Below are 7,710 nucleotides of genomic sequence, written 5' to 3' on the forward strand. Positions count from 1 at the left end.
TTAAACTCCTGTCACCCCCACAAAACTCAACTCAAAGTGGATCAAAGACTTAAGCACTAGAACAGACACCCGTGCCTAATAGAAGAAAAAGTAGACCCAAATTTTCACCATGTTGGCTTAGGATCTGACTTCCTTAACAACATGCAAGAAGTACAATCAAGAATCAATAAATGGGATAGATTCAAACTAAAAAGCTTCTTCTTAGCAAAGTAAACAATCAATAACATGAAGAGAGAGCCTACAGAATGGGAGAAAATCTTTACAACATACACTTCAGATAGAGCATTAATCTCCAGGATACATAAAGAACTCAAAAAACTTAACACCAAAAACCAAATAACCCGATCAATAAATGGGCCAAGGAACTGAAAAGATACTTCACAGAATAGTAAATACAAATGATAAACAAATATATGAAAAAATGTTCAACATCTCTAGCAATTAGAGAAATGCAAATAAAAACTACTCTTAAGATTTTATCTCACTCCAGTCAGAATGGCATTTATTAAGAATACAAGCAGGGGCTGGGGATATAGCTCAGTTGGTAGAGTGTTTGCCTTCCATGCACAAGGCCCTGGGTTCAATCCCCAGCAACACACACACACACACACACACACACACAAGAATATAAACAATGCCAGGTGTAGTTGCATGCCTGTAATACAAGCGGCTCAGGAGGCTGTGGCAGGAGGATCGCAAGCTCAAAGCAAGCCTCAGCAAAAGCGAGGTGCTAAGCAACTCAGTGAGACCCTGTCTCTAAGTAAAAATACAAAATAAGGCTGGGCTGTTGCTCCTTGGTCAAGTGCCCCAGAGTTCAATTGCTCTCCCCACCCCCCAAAAAATAATACAAGCAACAATAAGTGTTAGTGAAGATATGGGGATGTTGCTTAAACTGCAACCACTCTGGAAATCAATATGGAGATTTCTCAGAAAACTTGAAATGGAACCATCATTTGACCCAGCTATCCCATTTCTTGGTTTATATCCAAAGTACTTAAATTCACCTATTACAGTGATGCAGTCACATCAATGTTTATAGCAGCTCAACTCACAATAGCTGAACTATGGAACCAACCTAGATGTTCTTCAATGGATGAATGAATAAAGAAGATGTGGTACATATACACAATGGAATATTAGCCATAAGAGAGAATGGAATTATGGTATTTGCTGGTAAATGGATGGAGCTAGAGAATATCATGCTAAGTGAAATAAGCCAATCCAAAAAAACCCTGAAGGCTGAATGTTTTCTCTGATATTTGGATGCTAATTCTTAGCAAAGAATAGAGGTACTTTGGATTAGCAGAGGGGAGAGAAGGAAGGGGAGGTGGGCATGGAAGTAGGAAGGACAGTAGAATGAATTGGACATTATTACCATATGTGCATATATGACTACATGACTGGTATATTTCTACTTCATGTAGAATGAATAGGAAATAGAAGAATGAGAAGTTATACTCCATTTATGTATGATTTCAAATGCATTCTACTGTCATGTATAGCTAATTAGAACAAATAAAAAATTGAAAAGAAAATAGAAACTCAGAAAACAGAAAGACAAACATTGCTGACAGGCTATATGTTCCTGAGTGAAAAGAGGGCAATAAAGGGAAAAAAGTATAGATCATGACCAGAATATACAAGAACTCTGGGACAAATTTAAAAGACCAAACCTAAGAAACACTGGAAATTCAAACTAAAGGCATAAAGAGCATTTTAAATGAGATAACCATAGAAAAAATTTTCCCATATCAGAAATGAGATAGACATCCACATACAGGAGGCTTATATGACCCTATATAGACCTAGTCAAATAAGAAACTCTCTAAAACATATAATAATAAAAATGCCTAACACAAAAAATAAGAAAAAAAATTAGTTCAAGAGTCAAATAGACCACAACACAATAATTTTGGGTGACTTTTACCCACTTCTTTCATTACTAGATAGATCTTCCAAACAAAAGCTGAACAAAAAAACTATAGAACTAAATCATACAATCAATAACTTAGACTTAACTGGCATATATAAAATATTTCATCCTTCAACGAGAGAATACACTTTCTTCTCAGCAGCACATGGATCTTTCTCTAAAATAGACCATATACTATGCCACAGAGCAACTCTTAGCAAATATAAAAAAGTAGAGATACTACCCTGTATTCTATCAGATCATAATGGAATGAAGTTAGAAATCAATGATAAAATAAAAAATAAAATCAACTCCAACACCTGGAGACCAAATAACATGCTACTGAATGAACAATGGGCTGCAGAAGACATCAAGGAGGAGATTTAAAAAATTTTAGAGGTGAATGAGAACACAGATACAACATATCAAAATCTCTGGGACACTATGAAGGCAGTACTAAGAGGAAAGTTCACTGCATGGAGTTTATTCCTTGAAAGAAGAAAAAGTCAACAAATTAATAACTTAATGTTACATCTCAAAGCCCTAGAAAAAGAAGAACAAATCAACACCAAAAGCAGTAGAAGACAGGAAATAATTAAAATCAGAGATGAAATTGAAACAAAAGAAACAATTGAAAAAAATTGACAGAACAAAAAAAATTGGTTCTTTGAATAAATAAATAAAATTGACAGACCCTTAGCCATGCTAGTGAAGAGAAGGAGAAAAATCAAATCACTAACATATGTGATGAAAAAGGAAATATCACAACAGACACTACAGAAATACAGAAGATAATTAGAAATTATTTTGAAAACTTGTACTCCAATAAAATAGAAGATATCAAAGGTATTGACAAATTTCTAGAGTCTTATAATTTGCCCAAATTAAATCAGGATGATATACACAATTTAAACAGATCAATTTCAAGTAACAAAATAGAAGACACTATCAAAAGTCTACCAACCAAGAAAAGCCCAGGACTGGATGGATACACAGCCAAGTTCTATCAGACCTTTAAAAAAGAACTAATACCAATACTCTTCAGTTTATTTCAGGAAATAGAAAAAGAGGGAGCACTTTCAAACTCATTCTATGAGGCCAATATCACCCTGATTCCAAAACCAGGCAAAGACACATCAAATAAGGAAAACTCCAGACCAATATCTCTAATGAACATAGATGCAAAATTCTCAATAAAATTTTGGCAAATCGAATACAAAAACATCAAAAAGATGGCACCACAATCAAGTGGGATTCATCCCAGGGATGCAAGGTTGGTTCAACATATGGAAATCAATAGATGTAATTTATCACATCAATAGACTTAAAGATAAGAACCATATGATCATCTCAGTAGATGCAAAATACAAATTTTGACAAAATACAGCACCTCTTTATGTTCAAAACACTAGAAAAATTAGGGATAATAGGAACATATTTCAACATCATAAAGGCTATCTATGCTAAGCCCCAGGCCAACATCATTCTTAATGGAGAAAAATTGAAGGCATTCCCTCTAAAATCTGGAACAAGACAGGAATGTCCACTTTCACCACTTCTATTTAACATAGTTCTTGAAACACTGGCCAGAGCAATTAGACAGATGAAAGAAATTAAAGGGATATACGTAGGAAAAGAAGAACTCAGATTGGCACTATTTGCTGATTATATGATTCTATATCTAGAAGACTCTAAAAGTTCCACCAGAAAACTTCTAGAATTAGTAAATTAATTCAGCAAAGTAGCAGAATATAAAATCAACACTCATAAATCAAAGGCATTTCTGTATATCAGTGGCAAATCCTCAGAAAGGGAAATGAGGAAAACTACCCCATTTACAATAGCCTCAAACAAAAAAAAAAAACAACCTTGGGTATCAACTTAACAAAAGAGGTGAAAGATCTATATAATGAAAATTACAGAACTCTAAAGAAAGAAGACCTTAGAAGTACCTTGCTCTTGGATAGGAAGAATTAATATTATCAAAATAAGCATATTCCAAAAGCACTGTACAGATTTAATGTAATTCTGATCAAAATTCCAATGATATTCCTCATAGAAATAGAAAAAACAGTCATGAAATTCATCTGGAAAAATAAGAGACCCAGGCTAGCCAAAGCAATTCTTAGCAAGAAGAGAAAAGCAGGTGGCATCATTATACCAGAACTTAAACTATACTACAGAGCAATAGTAACAAAACAGCATGGTATTGGCACCAAAACAGACTGGTAGACCAATGGTACAGAATAGAGGTCACAGAGACTAACCCACAAAATTATAATTATCTTATATTAGACAAAGGCACCAAAACTGTGCATTGGAGAAAAGATAGCCTCTTCAACAAATGGTGCTGAGAAAACTGGAAATCCATATGCAACAAAATGAAATTAAACCCATATCTGTCACCATGCACAAAACTCAAATCAAAATGGATCAAAGACCTAGGAATAAAACAGAGATCCTACATCTAATAGAAGAAAAAGTAGGCCCTAATCTCCATCATGTGGGATAGGCCCCAACTTCCTTAATAAGACTCCTGTGGTGCAAGAATTAAAATTAAGAATCAATAAATGAGAAGGACTCAAACTAAAGTTTCTTCTCAGCAAAAGAAACAATCTGTGAGGTGAATAGAGAGCCTACATCTTGGGAGCAAATCTTTACCCCTCACACATCTAGGGTATATAAAGAACTCAAAAAGTTAAATACTAAAAAACAAATAACCCAATCAATAAATGGGTCAAGGACTGGAACAGATACTTTTCAGAAGAGTATATACAATTAATCAACAAATACATGAAAAAATGTTCAAGTCACTAGCAATCAGAGCAATGCAACTCAAAACCACTCTAAGATTTCATGTCACTCCAGTCAGAATGGCAGCTATTATGAAGACAAACAACAATAAGTGTAGGCAAGGATGTGGGTGAAAAGGTACACTGATATATTGCTGATGGGACTGCAAATTGGTGCAGCCAATATGAAAAGCACTATGGAGATTTCTTGGAAAATTGGGAATGGAACCACCATTTGACCCAGCTATCCCTCTCCTTGGACTATACCCAAAGGACTTAAAAACAGCATACTACAGAGACACAGCCACATCAATGTTTATAGCATCACAATTCACAATAGCTAAACTGTGGAACCAACTTAGATGCCATTCAATAGTTGAATGGATACAGAAACTGTGGCATATATACATAATGGAATATTACTCAGCAATAAAAGAGAATAAAATCATGGCATTTGCAGGTAAATGGGTGGAGTTATAGAAGATAATGCTAAGTGAAATTAGCCAATCCCCCAAAACCAAATGCCAAATTTTTCTGTGATATAAAGTGGCTGATTCATAGTGGGTTAGGGAGAGGGAGCATGGGAGGAATAGACGAACTCTAAATAGGGCAGAGGGGTGGGAGGGACAGGGAGGGGGCATAGGGTTAGAAATGATGGTAGAATGTGATGGACATCTTTATCCAAAGTACATGTATGAAGACATAAATTGATGTGAATATACTCTGTATACAACCAGAGATATGAAAAATTGTGTTCTATATGTATAATAAGAATTATAATGCATTCTGCTGTCATATATATATATATATATCATCAATTAAAAAATGCAAAGAACTAAAAAAACTTAACATCAAAAAAGCAAATAACCCCAATCATTAAATGGGCAAGAGAACTAAACAGAAACTTCTCAAAAGAAGAAACAAAAAAGACCAACAAATATAAGAAAAAGTGTTCAATATCTGTAGCAACCAGGGAAATGCAAAGCAAAACTATGCCAGATTTCATCTAACTCCAGTCAGAATGGCAATGATCAAGAGTACAAACAACAATAAATTCTGGCAAGGTTGTGGGGGAAAGGTACATTTTTACTTTGTTGGTAGAACTTCAGGGTAGTACAACCACTCTGGAAAGAAGTATGGAGATTCCTCAAAAACTAAAAATGGAACCACCCTAGAACACAGCTATTCGGCTCCTTGATATTTTCTCCGAAGATCTATAATTGCCATACTACAGCAATATAGCCACTTCAGTATTTACAGTAGCACAATTAACAATAGCTAAATTATGTAATCAACCCAGATGCTTGTCAACAGGTGAATGAATTAAGAAATTGTGAGATACACACACACACACACACAGTGGAGTTCTACTTGGTCATTAAAAAAGAATGAAATTATGGCATTTGCCAGTAAATGCATGGAAATGGAGAATAACATGCTAAGTAAAATTAGCCAAACTCAGAAACTCATGGGTTGAATGTTTTCTCTCTTGTGTGGAAGCTAGAGTAAAATAAAAGAAAGGAGGAGAGAAAGGATAATATAAAGAACCAATCAAATATAAATTAACAGATGAGCAAAAGGAAGTCTATTATATTTGAGAAAGGAGAAGGAGAGAGGGGAGGGAGGACAGAGGGAAAAGGAGTAGGGAAAAGGAGAGGGATCATGAACTGAGATCAATTTCCATGCATGTATAAATTTTTCAGGATGAATCAAACTAATATGTATAACCATAAAGCTTTAAAAAAATAAAAAGGTTTAAGAGAGTGAAGAAAGAGCCTATCGAATGGGAAAAAATCTTGCCAGCTCCTCCCCTGACAGGGTATTAATATCCAGAATATATAAAGAACTCAAAAAAGTTAACACCAAAACAAAGGAAAATAACCCAATTAATAAATGGGCAAGTGAACTAAACACACATTTCTCAAAAGAGTAAACACAAATGGCCTACAAATATAAGAAAAAGTGTTCAACATCCCTAGCAATTAGGGAAATGCAGATCAAAACTACATTGAGATTTCATCTCATTCCAGGCAGAATGGCAATTATAAAGAATGCAAATAATAATAAATGCTGGCAAAAATGTGGGGGAAAATGTACAATTACATACTGTTGTTGGGATGTGAATTAGTACAATCAGTCTGGAAAGCATTATTGAGATTCATCAAAAAATTCAAAATGGAACCACCATTTGACCCACCATATGGAATTTGCCAGTAAATGAATAGAACTGGAGAACATCATGCTAAGTGAAAGAAGCCAGGCTCAGAAAATCAATGGCCTAATGTTTTCTCTCATATGTGGAAACTGGAGCAAAATAAGGGGGGGACATGGGGGCATTGGATATCATAAAGATATGGGGAAGATCAGTGGAGGAGAAGGAAATTGAGAGGGAAGGAGGAGGGACAAAAAAGGGGAGGAAATGCTGAATGAATTTAACAAAGTCACAGGATGTTCATATAAAAATATACCACAGTGTATTCATAATTGAAATGTCAAAGGTATGCAAATATTTTTGATTACTTCTTTTTGTCTTGTTTATGAAAAAAGCTTCAATGTTTTGTACACATTTAGCTTTTTTATTTGTTTTTTTAAAACATACATGACAGGGCTGGGGATGTGGCTCAAGCGGTAGCGCGCTTGCCTGGCATGCGTGCGGCCCGGGTTCGATCCTCAGCACCACATACAAACAAAGATGTTGTGTCCGCCGAAAACTAAAAAATAAATATTAAAAAATTCTCTCTCTCTCTCTCTCTCTCTCTCTCTCTCTCTAAAAAAACATACATGGCAGTAGAGTGTATTTTGACACATTATACATACATGGGGTATAACTTATTGTAATTAGTATACCAGTCTTTGGTTGTACACGATGTGGAGTTTCACTGGTCATGTATTTATATCACATCCAGTTTTATAATCCACCAATGTTGGTATAAATGTGTAAGATAGGGATCCAGATTTTTAACCTCTTTGGAGCAGCCAAATCTCATATGGGCAGTGGTCTTTTAT

General features: G+C 35.0%; 1 non-coding gene across 1 annotated transcript; it reads left to right on the plus strand.

Annotated features, from left to right (window-relative positions):
• The first annotated feature begins 523 nt into the window (after positions 1-523).
• Trnag-ucc lies at positions 524-596 on the plus strand. The gene has a single exon. It is a non-coding gene; the product is annotated as a tRNA-Gly (tRNA).
• Positions 597-7,710: the final 7,114 nt, after the last annotated feature.

This window comes from Marmota marmota, unplaced genomic scaffold (assembly GCF_001458135.2).
Source record: "Marmota marmota marmota unplaced genomic scaffold, marMar, whole genome shotgun sequence".
NCBI lineage: Eukaryota > Metazoa > Chordata > Mammalia > Rodentia > Sciuridae > Marmota > Marmota marmota.